Source organism: Callithrix jacchus, chromosome 4 (assembly GCF_049354715.1).
Source record: "Callithrix jacchus isolate 240 chromosome 4, calJac240_pri, whole genome shotgun sequence".
NCBI classification, from domain to species: domain Eukaryota; kingdom Metazoa; phylum Chordata; class Mammalia; order Primates; family Cebidae; genus Callithrix; species Callithrix jacchus.
In genome coordinates this window covers 22,659,702-22,684,494 of record NC_133505.1, presented here as the reverse complement: position 1 = coordinate 22,684,494, position 24,793 = coordinate 22,659,702, and the positions used below count along the sequence as shown (strand labels likewise).

The following is a 24,793-nucleotide window of genomic DNA, read 5'->3' as shown; positions in this document are numbered from 1 at the left end:
TAGTTTCTTTTCATTTCTTTTTTTTTTTTTTTTTTTTTTTTTTTTTTTTTTTTTTTTTGAGAAGGAGTCTCGCTCTGTCGCCCACGCGGTAGTGCAGTGGCAGGATCTCGGTTCACTGCAACCTCCGCCTCCTAGGTTCAAGCAATTCTCCTGCCTCAGACTCCCAAGTAGCTGGGATTACAGACATGTGCCACTATTCCCAAGTAATTTTTGTATTTTTGGCAGAGACAGGGTTTTACCATGTTGGCCAGGCTTATCTTGAACTCCCAACCTTAGGTGATCCGCCTGCCTCAGCCTCCCAAAGTGCTGGGATTACAGACCTGAGCCACCGCGCCTGGCCCTGTTCTCATTGACACGTGAGTCTCATGGATTAGAAATATTAAGAATGTTAACAAATACACAATGGCTAACTTTTGTTTTGCCATTTAATTAAGTGTCTTCCATCATCTGTTTCTATGATTTCATTTTTAAATGTTATTTTAACATACATACAAAGGAGGAAGGACTTAATTTCGAATGAAGGACAGTCCTTTAAACTTCAGAAACATGGCTTTTTGAAAAACTTGCTGCATCGTCCTTTTTTCTCATTTTGCCAAGGTTTGGTGAGGATTTTATCACACAGTGACATTCTTCATAGACTAGGCTGTGAAAATGACTGACTGAGAAAAATGAGTTCTCAGCTTCTGGGTCCGAAAGGAAGGGAGAGGGGAAGTGAGGAGGGGCTTTCCCACAGACTTTCTCTGAAGGCACTGAGAACCAAAGCAGAGCAAATCTCTCTCGTGATTTGATCTCCGCTCACTGCAACCTCTGCCTCCCGGAATTAAGTGATTCTCCTGCCTCAGCCTCCTTCTCCTGTTTGGTTCACAAACAGGAGGTCATGTTCATGCCCATCTATGTATTAAGATGACGCATGCACTGAGAAGTATTTTGAGAATTTTGTAACTTGTTTCACATCAAGCAAGTGTGTGTGAGTGAGTGTGAGCAGGGAAGGCTAGTCAAATGCTACCATTTATAGTGTGTTCACAAGACTTGAGCACTTTCCATGTTCCATCTAGCTATTACTGCAGGAAGCAGAGGCTGTAGGGAGGCAGGTGGCAGTGCCAAAGCCCTAGGCTCCAAATCAGGTGGCCACGTTCTGTTGCTGGTCCTGCCTCTCACTGGCACCTTATGGGCTTGTCATTTTCTTTCTCAGAGCCTCAGTTCCTGTATCTATAAAGTGAGGAGGACCAGAGTTCTTAGGGTTCTAGAGCTCTAAATCTGTAAGAGGAAATAATTACTGCAAATCTCCTGGCAGGTACTTAGAGCTATTAATTCTTGACCACTCGCTGTATGACCCAGGCACAACCAATTCCATGATCATTCCAGACAGACACCGTCATTCTAAATGCCCTTTCACTGTCTCTCTTTATTCTGATGGTGAAAATGGAAGTTCCAATGGAGAAAAAAACAGTGAGGAAGTGTTACCATGGCAGCCTTTGTGAATATCTTCCTGGAAAATCCACTTCACAGCTCTAAGACTCGTAGCTGAGATTTCTTGGTTCATGGATCCAGGGGAATCTACAGAGTCCATGAGGAGAGAGACAGAAGTGGTTGGAAGCAGTCGGGGAATTGTGGAGGGATCCTAAACAACTGTGTTCTTCCTGCAGGACATGGGAATTTGTGTATTTGTTCCCTTTGCTGTTGGCCCTTCTGTGCACTCCTTTTCTTTCCTTTTTTCTTTTTTTTTTTTTGGGGGGGGGAGGAAGGCAGAAAGGGAGGGTAGAAGGATGGTAGGGAGGAAGGAAGGGATGAAGGAAGGAAGGAAGGGAGGAAGCGGGGAGGGAGGGAGGGAGGGAGGGAAGGGAAGGAAGGAAATCAAGCAATGAGAGAGACATTGCTGACCTGAATCTAGAGGTTTACAAGTTGATTTCTTTTTTTTTGAGAGAAGGAAAGAAAAAAAAAATAAGTAAAGGAGAGGAAGGAAGAGAAAGAGGAAGAGTAAATGGAAATATTGCTTTATTTTGAAAAAAATTGGGTATTAATAATGGCCCATCAATGTTTCATTTAAACTTATGGATAGGTGTGATGTGGTATTGACAAGAATGTATATTTTGTGTATTTGAAGTGGAGAGCTCTATAAATATTAATTAAGTTTACTTGTTCCGGATCTGAGTTCGAGTCCTTGATATACTTACTAATTTTCTGTCTCATTGAATCTAAGTCTCGTATCTGGGTGTTAGGATCGTTAGCTCTTGTTGTTGCATTGATCCTTTTACCACTATATCTTTGTTGCTTTAAAATCTATTTTATCCAATACGAGAATTGCAACTCCTGCTTTTTATTTATTATTTATTTTTGCTCTCCCTTTGGTTGGTAAATCTTTCTCCATCCCTTTGTTTTGAGTCTTTGTGTATCCTTGTATGTGAAACAGGTCTGGATGTAACATGCCATTGGGTTTTGGCTGTGTCTTTTGATTGGGGGATTTAGTCAATTTATATTTAGGGTTACTGCCATTTGATGTTGACCGGCTGTTTTATCCATTCGTTGGTGTAAATTCTTCTTTATGTTGGTGCTCTTTACTTTTTGGTGTATTTTTAGAAAGGCTAATACTGGTTGTTTCTTTCTGTGTGTAATGCTTCTTTCAGAAGCTCTTGTAAAGCTGGCCTGGTGGTAATAAAATCTCTGAGTTCTTGCTTGTTCATAAAAGATTTTATTTTTCCTTCAGTTGTGAAGCTTAGTTTGGCTGGATATGAAATTCTGGGCTGAAGGTTCTGTTCTTTGAGGATGTTGAATATTGGCCCCCACTCTCTTCTGGCTTGTAGAGTTTCTGCTGAGAGATCTGCTGTAAGTCTGGTAGGCTTGCCTTTGTGGGTAACCTGACCTCTCTCTCTGGCTGCCCTTAGTATTTTCTCCTTCGTTTCAACCCTGGTGAATCTAACGATTATGTGCCTTGGGGTTGCTCTTCTTGAGGAATATCTTTGTGGTGTTCTCTGTATTACCTGGGGTTGAATGTTGACCTACTTTGCTAGTTTTGGAAAATTTTCCTGAATAATCTCCTGAAGGGTATTTTCCAGCTTGGATTCATTCTCTCCGTCGCATTCAGGTACACCTATCAAACGTAAATTTGGTCTTTTCACATAGTCCCACATTTCTTGGAGACTTTGCTCATTCCTTTTTATCCTTTTTTCTCTAATCTTTTCTTCGCGTTTTATTTCATTAAGTTGGACTTTGACCTCTGATATCCCTTCTTCTGCTTGAACAATTCGAGTGTTTAAACCTGTGCATACTTCTCGGAGTTCCTGTATTGTATTCTTCAGTTCCATTATTTCACTCATACTCCTCTCTAAGTTGTCTATTCTCAGTAGGATTTCATCAAACTTTTTTTCAGTGTTCCTAGTTTTTTACGTTGGGCTACAACATGTTCTTTTAACTCACCGAAGTTTGTTATTATCCATTCCTTGAAGAGTGATTCTGTCATCAGGAGGCGCTCATTCTCCATCAAGCCTTGTTCCATTGTTGATGTGGAACTGTGATCATCTTTAGAGGGAGAGGTGTTCTGACTTTGAGTATTCTCAGCTTTTTTACGCCGGTTTCTTCCCGTCATTGTAAATTTATCCTCCTGTCTTCTTTGAAATTACCAACTTTCAGATTAGGTCTCTTGAGTGGACGTCCAGGTTGTTAGTTCCCAGGGCCAGAGCAGCGGCGTTAAAACTGATGGTGCTTTTCTGCCCAGGATTCTCCTGTCGGGCTTCCTTCTTGTGTCCGTAGTAGACGACTCTGCCTTCCCGGGGCTCCAAACCTCGGTCAGAAGGGGAACAGGTCCCGTTTACTCTGCGCCGAGCGCTGTCGCGCGGAGGTGCCATCACAGCCGCTGCGCCGGGCTCTGGTGTCCTGCTGGGGACCAGTGCGGGTCCTCCGAACCTGTTTACTCTGCTCCAAGAGCTGCCACGCGGAGGTGCCGGCGGAACCGCTGCACCAGCCACGAGAGTCGCGCTGGCCACCCGTGTGTTTCCTCCACTGGGGGATCTTCTGCTCCGTGAGCGACCACAATTTGTCTGAAAGTGTGGTGTCCTCTAGTTCTCCGGGCTTTCCCTGAGAGCTGCAATCCCGGGATGTTAGCGATTGGCCATCTTGGATAGTTCCTCCCCTTTTTTCTTTTTGAGATGGAGTCTCCCTCTATTGTCCAGGATGGAGTGCAGTGGCGCCATCTTGGCTCACTGCAACCTCCGCCTCCTGGGTTCAAGTGATTCTCCTGCCTTAGCCTCCTGAGTAGCTGGGACTACAGGTGCACACCACCATGATCGGCTAGGGTTTTTTTTTTTTTGGTATTCTTAGTAGAGATGGAGTTTCACCATACTGGCCATGCTTCTCTCGAACTCCTGACTTGGTGATCTGCTTACCTCGGCCTCCCAAAGTGCTGGGATTACAGGTGTGAGCCACCATGCCTAGCCTTTCTTTAGAACACCACCAAATCAACACAACAAACCATTGGGGGAACCACCTATTCCTTGATTCACCTCTGTGAATCTTTTACTTAATAAGACATGGAAATTGAATGCATTAAAGACTTAATTTTTAGAATGTAACCTATTAGCCTTAAAATATGATTTAATATCTATAATCAGGATTCAAACGCACAAGCTGGAGTGCAGTGGTGCAATCTCAGCTCACTGCAACCTCTGTCTCCTGGGTTCAAGCAATTCTCCTGCCTCAGCCTCCTGAGTAGCTGGGATTATAGGAAAGCACCACCATGCCTGGCTAATTGTATTTTTACTAGAGATGGGGTTTCACCATGTTGGCCAGGCTGGTATTGAACTTCTGACCTTAGGGTGATCCGCCCACCTCAACTTCCCAAAATGCTGGGATTACAGGCATGAGCCATGGTGCCCCGCCCCATCTCTATTTTTAAAAATGCATATTTTAAGACTGGGCACTGTGGCTCATGGCTGTAATCCCAGCACTTCGGGAGGCCAAGGTGGGTCGATCACCTGAGGTAAGGAGTTCAAGACCAGCCTGGTCAACATGGTGAAACCCTACCTCCACTAAATACAAAAAATTAGCTGGCATGGTGGCTCATGCATATAATTCCAGCTACTTGGGAGGCTGAGGCAGGAGACTCACTTAAACCTGGGAGGTGGAGGTTGCAGTGAGCTGAGATTTCGCCATTGCACTCCAGCCTGGGCAACAAGAGCGAAACTCTGTCTAAAAAAAAAAATTACATTTTTTACTTCTTTTGTAGAGGAAGAGAAGAGATCCCAACATTCTTCCACTCCGTCTTTTCAAAACACAGGTAGAGTTGAGGAGATTGGTCCTATAGGGGTTTCTTTTAACTACAATTGACCCTTCAATAGCGTGGATTTGAACTGAGTGGATCCACTTATACCTAAAAATTTTTCAACCAAGGGTCAATGGAAAATACAGTATTTGTGGGATGTGAAATTCACGTATAGGAAGGACTGACTTTTCCTATACTGAGTTTCTTAGGGAAGGACTTGAGTGTGCATGAATTTTGGCATATGTGGGGTTCCTGGAAACGATCCCCTTATTTACTGATGGATGACTATATAGTTTCACATAAATACTAAATCTGCCACTTCACCATCTTCTTTCCTGGTGTTTTTCTTGCTGGCAACTGTGAAATAGTATGGACTAGCATCCAACTCCTCCTCCCACGACTTTTTATAATGACAGTCCTCTCTTACTGATTTGTAATTGGCTGCTTTATATAAAAAGGTGGTTATATATGTATCTGAACACTTTTTCTCCACCTTGCCTTTTATCTCAAACTTTTCTTGTTTAAATTGTTTATATGTATTTTATGTTAGTGGGATCTTTCCCCGTTACATTTCTTGGTGGTTATTATAAGAAAGCTATTGAAGGTCTTATGTTTTAGTTCCTTTCTGTCTTTTTAGGAAGTCGTATAAGGATGGGATTTGAGACCAGCCTGGCCAGCATGGTGAAACCTGTCTCTACTAAAAATACAAAATATTAGCTGAGGGTGGTGGCCCATGCCTGTGAAGAAGAGCAGCAGTCTGTTGGTATGAGATATTTGAAGTGTTTTTGTTGAATTTTTTTAGGAAGTAGAAGAGTTTTTCTGTGGGGTACAGGTGGGTTTTTTTTTTTTAAGCCAGGGGGTGTAGCTGGGGGTGGGTATCATAAGGTCCAGCATCACAAGGTTGGGTTATCAGTTAAAGCAGGAATGATTTAGACAGGAACAATGGTGGAATGTTGCAAAGTTGGTTAGTTGGGCTCTACGGGAGCAGCCATTTTCCTTCTTTTTGTGGTTTTTCTGTTATTTCAGATTCTCTGGCTCCAGGAGGCCATCCAGAGGATACGTGTGGGTCATGGAGGTCACCATGGCCTAACTGTGGTACAGCCCATGGTGCAGTCAGTTTAAAAACCTTACACCGACCTCAGGAGATCTGCCTGCCTTGACCTTCTAAAGTGCTGGGATTACAGGTGTGAGCTACTGCATCCTGCCTGTTTTACTGTCATGCTGGCTGGAGTGCAATGGTGAAATCTCAGCTCACTATAACCTCTGCCTCCCAGGTTCAAGAGATTCTCCTGCCTCAGCCTCCTGAGTAGCTGTGATTAATGCGCACATCACCACAACTGGCGGCTTTTTTGTATTCTTAGTAGAGATGGGGTTTTACTATGTTGGCCAAACTGGTTTCGAGCTCCTGACCTCGTAATCCACCTGCCTTGGCCTCTCAAAGTGCTGGGATTACAGATGTGAGGCACCACACCTGGCCACAGTGAACTATTATTTAGGCATTAAAAATGTAATACTGATAAATGTTCATGGATTGCAAATATAGATTGCAAATGACTGAAGCAGAGCTGATTAACATAGTTTTGGGGAAAGCTCTGAGCCAGCAAAGTACAGGGACCCTGAGAAATTGAGAAATGCACTTGATGTGAGTCACCGGCAGCACGCACACATCACAGTTGCACTGAAACTAGACAAACCGAAGGGAAGGGACATGGTGTGCCACAGGCATCAGCTATAGAATCCATTTCCGATTTGTCCCTTGCAAATTTCTCCAATAACAGACTTAAAAATTTTTTCCTATAAGAATTGAAAGACCTACTTACCCTGACCTTGGGTTGACTGTTCCAATGGAACACTTCCAAATCTTCAAACTGATATCCCCAATACCATGGTGGTAGAGCAGGCCTTCATAAGTGGACTCCTGAAAATTTACTACTCCCAGGCCTACTTCTCAAAGATGCTGGTTTGATTAAGGTAAATTTATCAGTGGGATATAAGACATTTACATAAATCAAAAATCTTCCAGCAATGATGGCCCAAATTTGGATGAGTCCAGAGCTCAATGATATGGACTCGAACTATCTATATCTGAAGAAGCTTAGACAAGCCAAGACAGCCAAAGCTCCCATGAGACGAGGTGAGTTCTGTTCTTGAAAGACTTGCCTTCCAAATCTAATCTGTGCCACTGTAAGCTGGAAACCAGGTCAAGAGCTGTCACAACAGAATGTGGGAGGTAACTATAGGCTTTTGCCTTAGGCTTTGTCCTCCTGAGAAAATATCACGTAATGAATGTCTGTTCCCCACGGTCTGAAAATAATTGTGTGTGCCTATGCATCAAATAATCAGTAAGTCAAAAAATATTTTTGTGGCTAACTTGACTGACAGCTGGCTTACCAATCAGATAGATTTGTTTCTGTCTTGTCCTTGAGATAAGTCTGAGAGGGGAGTGGGATGAAATCTGTGCATGAAATGATGAGATCATGACTTCAAGTGTATGAGCCTTGAGGCCTCTAAACTGCCAGGCTGTAATTTACCTAACTCTGGGGTGTGAAATTCACATGTACCCGGTCTACTCCTGGTCTGCTATCCGACTGGCCATTTACCCAATGGCCAGTGGGATAGCAGGGGAGTAGACCGGGTACATGTGTGCATGTGTGTGTGTGTTATCGAGGCTGGATGTTCCTTTGGGCAGACCTATCAGGCCACCTTCTACCCAGCTGGTGGTGAAGACAGTGTCTCATTGGCAGCCAACGCTTCACAGGTGTTACTGTTAAAGCAGTAGATGCAGCCTCTTAGTGGTGTCTTCTTTCTTCCCTGTTCTTTGCTTAGTTGTTTCAATGCTTTTGCTTTTAAATGACCTCAGTAAAAGTGAAAGCAACTGCACCCTGCCATGGGAGTGGTTTTGTCATTGGTCAAAAATACCTTATGGTGAAGTAGAAGCATTTGATATTTCTTGCAGGATTAAGCTACTCCCTTTCTCTGTCCCTTCTGCACAGGGAGTAGGAGGGGGTCCTACGTCAGTCTAAAAGATCTCTAAACTCCCTGCCCCCAAATTTTAGATAATCACCTCACCATTTTTTTTTTTTTTTTTTTTTGAGATGGAGTTTTGCTCTTGTTACCCAGGCTGGAGTGCAATGGCGTGATCTCGGCTCACCGCAACCTCCGCCTCCTGGGTTCAGGCAATTCTCCTGCCTCAGCCTCCCGAGTAGCTGGGATTACAGGCACGCGCCACCATGCCCAGCTAATTTTTGTATTTTTAGTAGAGACGGGGTTTCACCATGTTGACCAGGATGGTCTCGATCTCTTGACCGTGTGATCCACCCGCCTTGGCCTCCCAAAGTGCTGGGATTACAGGCGTAAGCCACCGCGCCCGGCCCCACCTCACCATTTCAAGTCCTGAGAATAGTTTTCTTTTCTTTTTTGAGATGAAGTTTTGTTCTTGTTGCCCAGGCTAGAGTACAATGACATGATCTTGGCACACCACAACCTACACCTCTCGGGTTCAAGCAATTCTCCTGCCTCAGCCTCCTGTAGCTGGGATTACAGGCATGTGCCATCACACCTGGCTCATTTTGTATTTTTAGTAGAGACAGGGTTTTTCCATGTTGATCAGGCTGGTCTAGAACTCCCCACCTCAGGTGATCTGCCCGCCTCGGCCTCCCAAAGTGCTCGGATTACAGGCATGAGAGAATATTCTTCTATAGCCACCAAAGGAGCCAACATTTAGGAAGGAATTGTTTGGTCAAATAATCAATTAATATATCCAGGGAAGGAAAATCCTAAGTTTCAGAATTGCTGTTCTGCTGTGATATGATGCTACTCAGCAAAATACTGATTGTGGCTTGCAGAGCTTTCTGGAAGCTCCATCTGGGAAGATACCCTCTGTTGTAATAACTGACGTTTTCATCTAGGACAATGGAAGGCCCAGAGAGTTAGTCTCATTCCTGAGTCCTGAACTGTCTTGGGAAATACCCATCAGGACTTCACGCTACTTCCTGAAACTGCGAGAGTATTCAGCAATTTCAGACCCCTTCTAATGTTGGCTTATATCATCATTGGCTTCTACCCAGTCCGCCCTCATCACCTGTAAATAAATCTAAGATTCTTCTTCAAAGAGCTCTCCAGCCATTCTCTTGTGGCCTGCAGTTTATATTTTAGCTCTGGAAAGTGTTATCCAAATTCTACCATGTCTTCAGATTTATTCTGGATAAGCAGTTCAATAGCTATATTAACAATAAACACAAATTGAACAGAATCTCTGTAACACAAAATCTTGTGGGCCAACCAAGAATAGCTGCAGCACATCCTTCAGGGTACCAAGAAGCTGTTTGGAGCATGAGGCTCCAGAAAACATGAGAGATGATTTAGACAGGAGAAGTTGCTGGCTTTTTTACTGACACCTGTCAGGGACATATACCACCCGATGACACCAGCCTTTGCTGAAGACTGTTTCCAAGGATGATTTGAGGTACAAAGGCAAAATCCACCCCACTGCATTCTGCTTGGCCCATTTTCTCCTGTTTCCTGCTGTTTTCCTCTATCACTACCCTCCACTCATCCTTTTGTTCAGCTCTGTGGAACCAGAATATATATTGGAAAAACGCTGTAGCTCTATCAGCACCATGGTGTAGTTATGCAGCAAATATTTGACTAATAAATGAAGACATGTTTATTTACATATTTTGGTAGCCATTTTTAACATACCTGGACAGCTAGTGCATTAAGCAAAATGCACCTCGCCTCTTGAATTTGGGGCACTGACCTAACACAGGATTGATCTGGGATGCTGAATGATCTTTCCTGCTGAAAGGCTACTCAGGGTACATTTCTCATTGCTCCTGCCTGATCCTCCTGGAAGCCATGTTTCTCAAAAGCACTGAGTCTCAGCACTTCAGTTGGGTTGTATTTTCTTGAAAGCAATTGCATTCAATTTTATAGGTGTCCATTTTTAGTTTTAGGTACAAGAAATACAAATTAAAAATACAAAAGGGAACCAAGCACTTCCAGTGGAATAATTTAGTAACTTTCCTCTTCTTTTTTTTTTTTTCTGATGGAGTCTTGCTCTGTCACCCAGGCTGGAATGCAGTGGCCCAATCTTGGCTCACTGCAACCTCTGCCTCTTGGGTTCAAGAGATTCTTCTGCCTCAGCCTCCTAAGTAGCTGGGATTACAGGTGCCCACCACCATGCCTGGCTAACTTTTGTATTTTTAGTAGAGATGGGGTTTCACCATGTTGGGCAGGCTGGTCTTGAACTCCTGACCTCATCATCCAACCGCCTCAGCCTCCCAAAGTCCTAGGATTACAGGTATGAGCCACTATACCCAGCCCAATTAAGTAACTTTCTATCTATAAGAGAATCTAGACCAGGCTCCTTCATTACAGAAAATCTCTTTCATGTAAATAGTAGTAATTTTTTTCAGTCTTTAAATTTACCCGATAATTTCCCGGGCTGTCTTTATATCACCTGTCTAGTGTTGGATTTGCTTTTGATTTTAAACTTCTTTTTGTTGGTATTGTGCTGCAGGCAATTTCCAGATTTTCCTATCACTGTTCCAAAATTGCGAATAATTAATTATTAGGCTCAGAAGAGGCGTTACCAGTGTTTAGGCAAGACGGTTCTCTGATGAGATTATCTTATGCATCACAGGATATATGGCATCCTTGGGTTCGATTTAGGTGCCTGTAATGCCCTCCGTTATTGTGACCACCAAAACTGCTCCCACTCTCTCAAACACTTCACCTGGCTGAGGAGCACTAAAGGACAAAGGCTTACTTTCAGGAGCCTGCCCGGGAATTACATAGCAAATCTATACTTACCTTCGGGAAGAATCCTGATAGACAGCAGATAAATAATGCCTTCATTGTCCACTGGAAGTAGGTTATTCTGTGTAATGTAATTTGGGCCCTAGATCAGTCAGGTTTCTGATTCAATCCTAAAATGGCTCTAAGAAATTTTTCTAATTTCATTAGAGATGCCGAATTTCCTTTTCAGGCTTGACTTCGACTCTAGAGTTTATTCTAAGCTAGTCTCCTTGCAGGTATTGGAAATAGATACATGGGTTGAAAATGAGGCTTTCCCCCAGACCAAGTCTCAGAGTCTCTGGACCCTCCTAGGCTGTCCCCGTTTCCTGGAGTGGGGCACTAATATCCCTAGTTTACTTTTTGTTCCTCTGTAGGCATCTTAATATAGGACTGCTGTATTATATGAGGGGAAGGAAGATCCTGGCTTTGTTAGGATAAAAAATTTCCAAAACTAATGAAAATGTAATGCTTATTACTTGTGATTATTAAAGTGAAGCATTGTTTCAGAATATTATTGACACAGGTCTTGGAGCTGCCTATACATAAACATAGTGCTCTCATGGGTAGAAGAAAATTCCAATCTAGGTTATTTTTAGAGAAAATTGTAGTTCTTTGTTTCTCCTAAAGTAGAAAGGGTCCCATTTCCCATGTCTTTGTGGCTGTCTGATGTTGATGAGGAGAGTGAAATATGTGGCCCTAGATGTGGTTAGCTACAGTCCTCATCCCAGAGGGCTGGTGGTAAGCACACGCAGAGCTCCTTTGGAAAGGCTCAGCACTCATGTATTGAGTTTGTATTATGGCTAACATACCACCAAGTGCTCATGGAATACAGACAGGCAGGCTACGTAAGGGATATTTGTTCCTTTCCCATCAAAAGTTTCAACGAGCCACATGCACACAAGGGATGTCAGGAAGTAAAGTCAGACAGTGTAGAATCATGTGCCACCATGAAGGTCAATGACAGTGTTTGAAGATTCTTCTGTTGGCCTTGGCCACACCACAGTCACTTCATCTCCAGGCCGCATTACTTTAACTTCCACATTATTGTCTGCATGCAAATTCCAGCTACTGCCTCTATAGGGGTCATTTCAACATATGCTTCTAACAGCAGATTCAATGTTTTAGGATAAAACTTCCTACAATACAGTAAAAAAAGAAAAATCCAAATATATGAGAACCTGAGCTATCCAATACCCTTATTAATACATTGTTCTGGACAGTCAAGTTTCCCATATAGCTATGGGACTAGTCCTTTGAGGGGTTGAGGTGAAACACTTTCTACAGTTTGTCATCCTGGGAGTGATGAACCATTTCTGATTCAGGGTTTCTGGTCTCTTCAAACTCAATTCAATTCAGCAAACACGTAATGAATGGCAGTTCTAGGAACACTGCTATGGAAGATACAAGGATTACTTAGTGAGCCTCAACCTTTCCAGGATCACAGGCTACACCAGTGATTCTCGACCCTGGCTATCTAGCAGAATCATCTGACAAGCTCAAAAATTATAGAGAAGGCTGGGTTCCATTCCAGATGAGTTGAATATGAATCTCTGAGACTGGGAGCTAGACAACGCCTTTTATTTTTCTTTTCAAATAAACAGCTCCTTAGATGATTCCTGTAGGCGCTTCCAGGGGTACTGATCTAGGCAAACGCAGGTCAAAACAACAACAACCTGATAAACAGCACAATGTAAATATAAATAAAATGTAAGATTAATTTCAAATGGGGACATCGAAGAACTCTCTTTGGAGAATGCATGGTTAAAGCTGAGCTGGATTGCTGACATTTTTGAGTCCTTATGTCTGCCTTTCATAATTTTTTTTTCCAGTTTATTTCCTATCAGTAGGTAATAACAGTCCTTCTCATAGTGACGAGTGTATGTCTATAGCAGCCCATTTCTAACGTAATATTTCTAGGCATCCGGGGATAGGAAATTTAATCTCTTAAATTTGTTGGGATTGAATGTAAATTAAGAATAAATAGGTTCTACTTCCCACCGAAGGAACTAACACTCCTTGGAGAAATGGCTGATTCTGGGTCTGGGGAAGGAAATGTATTGGGTAAACCTAGGGAAACTTGTTATGCCAGAGAGCAAGGAATTTATTAAGACTAATGGGGTCATGTCACAAGGACACAGTGCCAGCCTGAGTTGGCATCTCCCCCAGGCCAAAGAAGGGACAACTGGAGCATCAATAAGGATAATAACAGCAGTGGGTTAAAATACATGATATACATAAACACCCAGTGCTTCATAATGATACCAAAACAAACAATAAAAGCAAAACCACCCAAATCACAGTGTTGAATTGGAATTACTAGGGCGCCGATTCATTATTCTGAAAATTCATAAGGAAAGGCGAGCATCAAGTGTTTGTCCTTTCCTCTGTTGACTCTTTCAGGGTGAACAAATAGCTACTGGGGGAAGATAGCTGTGTTTGCCTAGATCTGTACCCCTGGAAGCCTATTAGAATCATCTAAGGAGCCACTGTTTTTTTTTTTAAGTGGCAGGTTAATTAATTACGTTAAGAAGAAATTAGAAAATCACATTTTAAAATCCTAATGAGCGTAGGCACAGTCATCAATAGGTGCTACCTCAGCCATCTATGGCTACATCACAAACCACCATCACGTGGTGGCAGGTGGGGTCACTCAAGCAACCACATTCTTCTGGGAGCCCAGCCAGGGCTGGAATGTCCACAGTGGCCCCACTCTTGATGCACAAGCCTTGGTGTTTGTGGTCACCACAGAGCCTCAGTCCTCCTTCAGGTAGCCTCTTATCATTCAACAGCCTGTCCTGTGCCTGGCTTCCACGAGAGCAGAGACAGGAACCATCAAAGCTATCAGGTCTCTTAAGGACTAAAGCTACAGGTGACACATTATGACCTCTGTCACCATCTATTGGTTGAAGCAAGTCACAAAGTCAGCCTAGATTCACAGGGGTGGGGAGAATAGACTCCCACTCTTGATGGAAAATGTCTCTCCCTGGGGACAATCTGCTGCTGTCTATCCTCTGGCCATAATGATTCCTGTCCATTCTGCATACAAAATACAATTTCCCCCTTTTACAACTGTCTCCATTTTGGCATCTTCTCAAAGTGCAGGATGTTTTCATCTAAATCAGGTCCTCAGGTGCGGCTCCTGTTGCTCTGAGATCTATGAGGAACAAGGACAAGTTATTCCCCAATCCACACACCCAACGTGCAATGGTAAGACTGCAGTAGGCACTCATGCTCTACAGAGGAAAGAAAGGCATGCACCTAGCCATCAATTCTGAATCCAGGTTGATGTGTGTCACCAGTTCCCATGATTCTGGGGCCAGAGGTAGGAGCAATTGCTAGTGGTCATCTTTGGAAACAGTGCTCACAGATAGTAAAGTCTTTGGGGGAATGTGGGTAGAGAACTGTATGCTGGAGAGATGAGGCCAACACCATGTGAGTCTAATGACCAGCCTTGGCAATGCTCACAGTGGGGCCACCAGAACTATGAGTGTTATGAGGTGGTACAACAGGAAATATGTACATGGCATCACCTGCCAGTATTCTTGTCTTAAAATTGATCCTGAATCTTCTCAGACATCTAGACTCTGTGATTAATAAGCAGGACACGCAGGAGCTAGAGGAATGGGTTAAATGGCAAAATAATAGCTAGACCCTGAAGGTAGCACATCCTACAGGATGAAGGACATACGTTCCTCATCAAATCAATACATAGGAAGCACACAGAAAGGAGCTAGTAGAGAATAAAAGAGAACAAAGAGGCATAACCATCAAATGCAATGTGCGAACCTTATTCGAATCCTGATTCAGACAAAACAACTTCGAAATCTCCCCTTCGAGGCAATTAGCAAAACGTAACTGCAGTCAGTATTAGATGATATTAGGGAATTCTTGCTGATTTTATTAAGTATGATACCAGCATGGTGATTATAAGGAAAAAAAGGTCTTTATCAGTTGGAGATGCATACTAAACTATTTGTGGGTAAGATACCATAATGCTTGGGTTTGGCTTTAAAATGTCCAGTCAGGCTGGGCGTGGTACCTCACACCTTTAACCTCAGTACTTTGGGAGGTTGAGGCAAGGAGGATCACTTGAGTCCAGGAGTTCAAGACCAGCCTGGGCAACACAGAGAGGCTCTAGATCTACAAAAAAAAAAAAATTTTTTTTAATTAGCCAGGCATTGTGGTACCTGCCTATAGTCCCATCTATTGAGGAGACTGAGGTAGAAGAGCCATCTGAGCCTGGGGGTCAAGGCTGGAGTGAGCCATGGTGGCACCACTGCACTCCAGCCTGGGTGGGGTGACACAGTAAGACTATGTCTCGAGAAAAAAAAAATCCTGGTAAAATAAATGAGGCAGGGTGAGGGTAGGAAGGCAAATAAATTAGGAAAATGTTGGTAATTGTTTACGGTGGGAAATAGGTAAAAGGGTTTTATTCCCACTTTGTGTGTGTGTGTGTGTGTGTGTGTGTGTGTGTGTAAGAGATGAGGTCTTGTTCTGTCACCCAGGCTGGGGTACAGTGGCATGATCATGGCTCACTGCAGCTTCCAGCTCCTGGGCTTAAGCAATTCTCTTGCCTCAGCCTCTGGAGTAGATGGGACTACAGGTGGGTATCCCCACACCCAGCTTCTGTGAATGTTTGAACATTTCCATGATAAATTAAAAAAAAAATAGCTTCTGAATGAAATAACTGGATTTGAAGGTCTCTTAAATAAATCAATGAAGCACCAGTACTCTGGGGCAGCATCTTTGGTAGGCGGGAGTCCCAGCAGGGACTCAGGGCCCTGGCTTTGGTCTGCTTCCAATGCTCAGCTGGTCATGGGAGGTGGGGGCTATGGTGAAAGTAGGAAGGGAAAAGCTGTGAGTTATTTGGTGGTGACAATTTACTCCTTCTTCCTGGCATTTTTTATTGAAAATAAAATAATCCATTGGTCTATATTAAACAAGTCAATTATTTATGGAGCTCTTGTACTTTTAAGACATTGGTATTTATTATCTTAAAGTAACGCATGTGCATAGTTCTGAAAAGTCAAATAGGTCTACCACCCAATCTACAACGAAAAGAACCGCTCCTTTCCCCCTTCCTTCCCTGAATTTCTTCTCACCAGAACTGCCACTTCCAATCTTTTTAGTTCTTTCTTATGGTATTTCTTTTTTTCTGTCAAAATGACTGGCTTGGCCGGGTGTGGGGGCTCACACCTGTAATCCCAGCACTTTGGTAGGCCGAGGTGGGTGGATCACAAGAGGCCAGGAGTTCGAGACCAGCTTGGCCAACATGGTAAAACTCTGTCTCTATTATACTAAAAAGTACAAAAAATTAGCTGGGTGTGGTGGTGCATACCTGTAGTCCCAGCTACTCAGGAGGCTGAGGCAGGACAACTGTTTGAACCCGGGAGGTTGAGATCACAGTGAGCCGAGATGGCGCCACTGCCTGGGCAACAGAGTGAGACTCTGTCACAGAACAAACAAAAACAGCAACAGCAGAAAGAGCTTATTGTATTTTTCTCTTACATTTTTCAACTTTAGACAAAATCTATTGGCTTCTGAGTGAAGAAAGCAGGAGTTAGCCCTGTCGTGTCACCCTCCGCACGTATAAACTAGCTTCTCTTTCTATTTTCCTAATAGCATCATTTTTTGTTAAATCAATATTTAGTGTTTGCTCTATGAGGACCAAGCAAATATACGTATTCTGAGTTCACTACCCAGCCAAGTGGTGAACTCAGATTCTATTTTGTTTCTTGTGTAATTTTTGGCTTCTCAGATGCTAATAATTGTTTAATTTCTTCTTCTATTCATTTGCTTGGTTTCCTAGGTTCTTCTGGCTTCGATTTCCCTGCTGGAGCTGTGCAAGCCTAGTATATTCTCAACGTGCTTAAACACATCAGGTAATTATGGGTTGCCTCTTCTTCTCCTCAGAGACATCCCTCCTTAGCCCCAGGCCCTCTTCCCAGATGCCTGCTTGAGCTTCCTTTCACCTCTTTCCTTTGCTGGATTCTTGTCCTGGATCCCAGGCTCTTTCCTGGTTCTGGTGGAGCACACATTCTTGCTGTTTCTTGTAAGAGAGCACAGAGAGGGAAATGATGAATATTATATTTGTGGTACATGTCAGAGAAGATGAAGACTCCATTGTCACAAGGTAGGTTCCTTGATGGAGATGAGCGTATGGGGGCTTTACTAGGGATGCTCTTGGGATCATCACTGTGGAAGGGAAGGAGTCAGGATTGAGTGGAGGCAGAAGCTGAGCTGAGCTGCTATCTCAATGGTCTTCTAGGATGTTCTGGAGCTGGGATGAGCCTTCAGAGTTGTCCCTAGTTGGGACGAGGGGCCTTTATATACATGTAAGAATCAATCAGTGGATTTGGGGCACTCTGGGAATTGGTGTGACCTCATACAAAACACCTCTCTTCAGCAGAGGGAATCGCTGTGTGGGCTGGAGGGGTCTGAGCAGCGCACCTCAGCATCCACCACAGCCTGCTCCCAGGCTGCTCGCATGCAGCTTCTTGTATAAGGACTGGGCGCAGTTCCTCCAGGATTCCAAAGGGCATCTTACTTTGGGACATCTGGAAGCTGGAACTCAGTGGAATACACTGCAGCTCTAACCTTTGACACTGCTCTAATGTTTGTTGACATCTTCCTCTACTTTCCTCTTGAGATTCCTTCTTTAAGTTGGCACCTTTGCTGGTCTCTGTGGCTTGGGACCATGACCCAGCCCTTTATTCCTGAGGATCTGAACTTCTGGTCATCATGCCTTTCTTAGGCTGTGGCTGCCGCATTTGCCCATGTAAGTAAAACAAAAAATCAAGGAAAGACCAAGATGTCCAAGCAGATAGATTTATTTATTCCTGATCCTATTGTATAATGATGGCCAAACCTCCTGACAATCAAGATTAATTTCCCCTGCCAGGATGGTCATCCCTCTTCACACCTGCCGATCTTTGGCAGGAGGTGTCTAACATGCCCAGTTTTGAGTCATACCTTGGAGTTTAATGGGACTTGCTGTGTCCACTGGGAGAACATTTACCCCTTTGGGGTCCTCCAAACTTGCAGAGCCCAGAGGTGTAGGGATAGGAGGAGCAAATCCCCCAGGTGGGAGTGATGGTAAGTAGGGTACCTCCGCTTCCACCCTTTGGTTCCTGGATCTATGTATTCTCCCAGTTGGAAATGCGGTGTCATATAAAGGTCACTTGTTTAAAGCGTACGCTGCAGCCAAGAGGATGCCACTCAACCTCCCGTGATATTACGTCCAAGCTGGAATGTCAGTTTTGTCTTCCACATGCCATAGCATTCCTCTCTCAGGTCAGCACCTTCTCATGGGGCAGTTCAAATATGGCCAGTGTATTCCAAAGCCATATGCTCACTGCCCACACCTCCTTTGCTATAAAGCGGATCCCTTTCTCTTATAGGATGCTATGTAGACTCCTGTGTTGCTGGATGCAACCAACCATCTGTTAGCTCTTAGACCATGGTGTTGGCTGAGTGCCTAAGAGCAGAAAAGACTGTCCCATATCTATAATATGTGTCTGTTCCTGCTAAAATGAATCATTGTCCCTTCTTGAGACTGATTGGTCACTTTGAGGGATAACACCACATCAGGGGCTCAGCATTGGTCCCTGCTGCTGGCAGGTCTGCCATTCAGAGTGGCAAAAACTGGATCTCCTTGGTACGTGGAAGCCTGTCATTGGGCATGTGCTTAGCCTTCATCCCTGCCACTCTATTCATGTACCCATTTTACTTACCCAGTTCATTTAGCATGAAGTCATCGATATGGGCCAGGGTGCTGTTCTGCAGGATGCCTAGCTGGTCCTGGTTTCCTCAGACTTTACTGTGACAGGACGGGAGCGTTAACACAGCCTTGTACCAAGGCCATAAATGTAACATGGTTCACTCTTTCAAGTGAATGTGTTTCAGTCCATTTTCTGTTGCTTGTAACAGAATACCTGAAACTGAGTACTTTAAAAAGACAAGAAGTTTATTTCTTACAGTTCCAGGGGCTGAGAAGACCAGAGTTGAGGGGCGGTATCTGGTGAGGGCCTTCTTGCTGGTGGGGATTCTCTGCAGTGTCCTGAGGTGGCGCAGGGTATCACATGGTGAGGGGGCTGGGCATGCTGGCCCAGGTCTCTCTTCCTCTTCTGATAAAGCCACCAGTTCCATCCCCATGAAAACCCAGTAATCCATTAGCCATCAGTCCATTAATTTATGAATGGGTTAATTCACTTAAATGAGGCAGAGCCCTCATAACCCAATCACTTCTTAAAGGCCCCACCTCAATACTGCCCCATTGGGGATTAAATTTCAACATATGTTTTGGAGGGGACAAATAGTCAAAGCATAGCTGTCTAAGTCTTTTTTTTTTCTTTTGAAACGGAGTCTTGCTCTGTCTCACTGGGCATGTGCTTAGCCTCCATCCCTGCCACCCTATTCATGTGCCCATTTTGCTTATCCAGTTCGTTGAGCGTGATGTCATTGATATGGTGGGCCTGGGTTCACTGCAACTTCCACATCCTGGGTTCAATTGGTTCCCCTGCCTCAGCCTCTTGAGTAGCTGAGATTACAGGTGTGTGCCACCTCACCCAACTAACTTTTGTATTTTTAAATAGAGACAGGGTTTCATCATGCTGGCCAGCGTGGTCTCGAACTCCTGACCTCAAGTGATCTGTCTACCTCGGCCTCCCAGAGTGCTGTGATTACAGGCATGAGCCACCACACCTGGACCTAAGCCTACTTTTTTTTGATGAGGACAGAGGAGAATGCATCTGCCAGATGAATGGCCACATGTCATGACCTCAGGCCACATTAAATCTGCTTAAGGACCCTTTGGGTCTTTTAAGACTGGCTGTAATCTCAGTCATTCTCTCTGGAGAACATTATTGTTGTCTTGGGGGGGCAGTTTCTATAGCTTCTACTTTGCCTTCCGTACTAGGAGAGCTCATAGCAGGCCAAGGAACGGATGGAAGAGACTACCAGGTAAGCCTATGGCAATTTGACCCTTGGATATTGGGGAAATGACCCTTGGGTGGGTCCTGGAAACCAGTGCACTACTGCGCGTCAGCCCAAGGCCAGAATTCCTGGTCTCACATGTGTCCCTCTCTAACAGTGAGTGGGCGTGATGCCACCTTGGGTTACTGTGTATCAACATCAACTTGGACTCTGAAACAAAAAGTCTTGGGATGTTTGACCCTTCCCCTTTCTCTGGTGTCCTCTTTCCTGAGTAAGTGACTGCATGTCCCTCTGAAAGAACCGGGAGACTCATTACCAAGTACATTTCCTGTGATTGTTTAGCATTCTTCTCTCCGGGGACTCAGGCTTTCTATTCATCAATGGGTTCTGGGCCTAAAAATCGTCTTGGGTCTAGAAACAGAAAAATTGATGATGACTGTTTTGGAGGCAACTGCCCTCAGCCTCCAGCTCATCCATCCTTGATTTCTTTTGTTTGTGCAGATTGATTTGTGTCCCATGGCTGCCCATCTACTTGGCTTCTAGGGACACTGTGTTCTGTTAATCCTTTCTCTAACTCTCTGTGGGTCAGTGTCCCTGGCTGCCCTCTGACCTGCCACTCACTGTGATCATTGCATCCACCTGGCTTTTGACAGTGACATGCTTTTGACAGTGACATGACCTGGCCTCTGTTTGTGGAGGTGGGGGGCAGCTAACTCACCATCCCTTTCCTATCAGTGACTCAGTTCTGTGCCAGCATGCACTGCAGAGCCATCATTGGTCTCCTGAGTGTCATGGAGCATCTTGCCCCAGCAAGATCCTTAGTGCTTGTGAGAACGGGGCATCCTTCGTGATTCTCCCATAACAGAGATCACACCAGCATGCTCATTTCTCTGAGCTTTCATTCCCCCTGGCCACCATCTGGCATGGTGGCTCTGGCACTGTTACCTCTCTTACTGTGGACCACTGATTTTTTCATGCATCCAGGGTGTGTGTGTCCCATCTCCCAGATCCTTGCCAGTGCGTTAAATCCTGTATCCCAGAAGGGGGCTCCCAAACCAATAAACCCTCATCCAACCTTGAGTTCTGACTTCCTGGATAATGCACCCTCAGAATCCAGCCTCAGTGGTTCTCCCAGCTTATGATACTACATGAAGGTGAGGTGCTGCTTCTCCTCAGGGTACATTTCTTTCTCTTTATAGCAGACCCAGCACATCCCCAGCCCTGTGAGATCGAGACTTAACCCTGCTTCTTGGCTCAGTGGCAAGAAGGGGAAAAGGGACAGATTCTGAATGGGAAAGGGGAGGCCTGTTATCTTGTGGAAAGAAGCCCTTGTGTAGTTTCCAAGCAAGTGGGGAGTGCTAGCCTTACAGAGAGAGGTGAGCCACGTGGAAGGCTCAGAAGCTTTAGGGAAATCTGGAGATGCAAGAGTCTGGGGTGCATGAACCCAGATGTCCTCATCCCATGTATCAGGGTCCTGTTGTTTCTTAGGCACTGCCCAACCTTGATGGAGGAGATCTGCCTTGCTGCTCAACCTTCTGCTGAACTCAATTACTATTATAATGTGAATCCCAAGTCTGGGTTAGCCTTCTCTGCCCCTCCACTAAAGGAGAGGAGACTCTCTATATGCTACCAAGGAGGATCTCCAGCTTTCACACTTGGTCTTGTTTTCCTTTTAACATGTTTATTGTGATATAATTCACAAACCACACATTCACCTATTTAAAGTGTACAATTTAATGTTTTTTAGTGTATTCACATGATTGTGCAATCATCACAACCACTTAATTTAAAAACATTTTCATTTCCACTAAAAGAAATCCCATACCCATTAACAGTCACTCCCGGTTCACTCCTTCCCCTACCCTGTGGCAACCATTGATCACTCCCTACCATGTGGATTTGCCTATTCTGGACATTGTATGCAAATAGAATCATATAATATTTGGTTCTTGTGACTGCTTCTTTAACTGAACATAATGTTTTCAAGTTTCATCCATGTTGTGGCATGTATCAACACTTCATTTCTTTTTATTGTCAAATAACACTCCATTGTATAAATATGCTACAGTCTGCTCATTCATTCATCAGTTGATGGACATTTGATTTCACTTTTTGGCTATTAGTGAATGATATTACCATGAACGTTCATGTACAAGTTTTTGTGTGGATGTATATTTTTCATTTCTCTTGGGTATATACCAAGAATTGGGATTGCTGGATCATATGATAATTGTTTAGCATTTTAAAGAACTGCCAAACTGTTTTTCAAAATAGCAACCCACAGGCAAAAGTGGGAAGCATTCCCCTTGAGGACGGGAACAAGACAAGGATGCTCACTCTCACCTCTCCTATTCAACATAGTACTTGAAGTCTTAGCCGGAGCAATCAGACAAGAGAAAGAAATAAAAGGCATCCAAATAGAAAGAGAAGTCAAGCTATTTCTCCTCATTAATGATATGATTCTATACATAGAAAACCTTAGAGACTCCGCCAACAGGCTCTTGGAACTGATAAACAACTTCAGTAAAGTTTCAGGATACAAAATCATTGTACAAAAATCAGTTGCATTTCTATACTAATAACATTCAAGCTGAGAGCCAAATCGAGACTGCAATCTGATTTACAGTAGCTGCAGAAAAATAATAAAATACCCAGGAATACATCTAACTAGGGAGGTTAAAGATCTCCACAACGAGAAATACAAAACAGTGCTGAAAAAAATTATAGTGACACAAATGGAAAATGTTTCACACTCATGGACTGGAAGAACTGATATAAAAATGGCCCTAGTGCCCAAAGCAGTTCACAGATTCAATGCTATTCCTATCAAACTACAAGTGTCATTTCTCACAAAACTAGAAAAAACTATTCTAAAATTCACATGGAACCAAAAAAAAAAAGAGCCTGAATAGCCAAAGCAATTTTAAGCAAAAAGAACAAAGCCAGAGGCATCACACTACCTGACTTCAAATTATATTATGAGGCTACGGTAATCAAAACGCTATAGTATAATATTATACAAAAACCAGACATGTAGATCAATGGAACAGAATACAGAACCCAGAGATAAACCCACATATCCATAGCCATCAGATCTTTGGCAAAGCCAACAAAAAGAAGCAATGAGGAAAGGACTTCCTATTCAATAAATGATACTGGGATAGCTGGCTAGCCATATGCAGAATGAAACTTAACTCCTACCTTTCACTATATACAAAAATTAACTCAAGATGGATTAAATAGTTACATGTAAGATCTCAAACTATAAGAATCCTAGAAGAAAACCTAGGAAACATCATTTGGGACATCAGCCTTAAGTCCTCAAAAGCAAGTGAAACAAAACCAAAAATTGACAAATAGGATCTAATTAAACTAAAGAGCTTCTGCAGAGCAAAAGAAACTATCAAATAGCAAACAGGCTGGGCACGGTGGCTCATGCCTGTGATCCCAGCATTTTGGGAGGCCGAAATGAGTGGATCACTTGAGGTCAGGAGTTCAAGACCAGCCTGGCCAACATGGTGAAACGCTGTCTGTACGAAAAATCAGCTGGGCATGGTTACAGGTGGCTGTAGTCCCACCTACTTGGGAGACTGAGGCAGAAGAATTGCTTGAACCGGCAGGCAGAGGTTGCAATAAGCTGAGATTGTGGCACTGCCCTCCAGTCTGGGCAACAGTGAGACTCTGTATATAAACAAAAACAAAAAACAGTAAACAGACAACCTACAGATGGGAGAAAATATTTGCAACCTATGCCTCTGACAAAGGTCTTACATCCAGAATCTGTAAGGAATTTAAACAATTGATCAAGCAAAAACCAAAATAACCCCATTTAAAAATGGGCAAAAGACACTTCTCAAAAGAAGACATACAAGCAGCCAACAAACATATGAAAAAATGCTCATCATTAATCATCAGAGAAATGCAAATCAAAACCACAATGAGATACCATCCCATACCAGTCAGAGTGGCTGTTACTAAGAAGTAAAAAGATAACAGATGCTGGTGAGGCTGCAGAGAAACAGGAATGCTTAATACACTCTTGGTGGGAATGCACATTAGTTCAGCCACTGTGGAAAGCAGTTTGGAGATTTCTCAACAAACTTAAAATATAAAACAGTTAAAACTTAAACATAAACCATTTAACCATTTAAAACTTAAACTATTTGGTGCAGCAATCTCATTACTGGGCATATATCCAAAGGGAAATAAATCATTCTACCAAAAAGACACATACACTCATATGTTCATTGCTGCACTATTCACAATAGCAAAGATGGAATCAACCTAGGAATCCATCACTGGATCATTGATGGACTGGATAAAGAAAACGTGGTACATATACACCACGGAATACTATGCAGCCATAAAAAATAATGAAATTCATTAAAAAGAATGAAATCATGTCCTGTGCAGCAACATGGATATTAGAGGCCATTATCATAGAGGAATTAATGTAGGCACAGAAAACCAAATACTGCCTCTTCTCACTTATAAGTTGAAACTAGACATTGAGTATACATGGACATAAAGATAGCAACGGGTCATGTGAGGTGGCTCATGCCTGCAATCCCAGAGCTTTGGAAGTCCAAGGTGGGAGGATTGCTTGAACCCAGGAGTTCAAGACCAGCCTGGACAAGATAGCAAGAACCAATCTCTACAAAAAATAAAAACTTAGCTAGGCATGGTAGTGCACACCTGTGGTCCCAGCTACTAAGGAGGCCGAGGGGGGAAGATTGCTTGAGCCCAAGAGGTCGAGGCTGCAGTGAGCTGTGATCCTACTACTGCATTTTAGCCCAGGTGAGAAAG

At 43.5% G+C, this 24,793-nt stretch overlaps 1 long non-coding RNA gene across 3 annotated transcripts; it reads left to right on the top strand.

The window, feature by feature from the left end:
- The first annotated feature begins 1,858 nt into the window (after positions 1 to 1,858).
- On the top strand, positions 1,859 to 22,635 carry LOC128931706 (uncharacterized). Of its 3 annotated transcripts, none has more exons than XR_013533767.1 (6): positions 1,859 to 4,408; positions 5,219 to 5,269; positions 5,892 to 6,017; positions 6,281 to 7,388; positions 16,863 to 16,935; positions 19,648 to 22,635. It is a non-coding gene; the product is annotated as an uncharacterized LOC128931706 (long non-coding RNA). The 3 variants fall into 3 exon arrangements; XR_013533766.1 differs by having other exon boundaries at positions 1,859 to 5,269; positions 6,281 to 6,438; positions 7,278 to 7,388; XR_013533765.1 differs by having other exon boundaries at positions 1,859 to 5,269.
- The last annotated feature ends 2,158 nt before the right edge of the window (positions 22,636 to 24,793 follow it).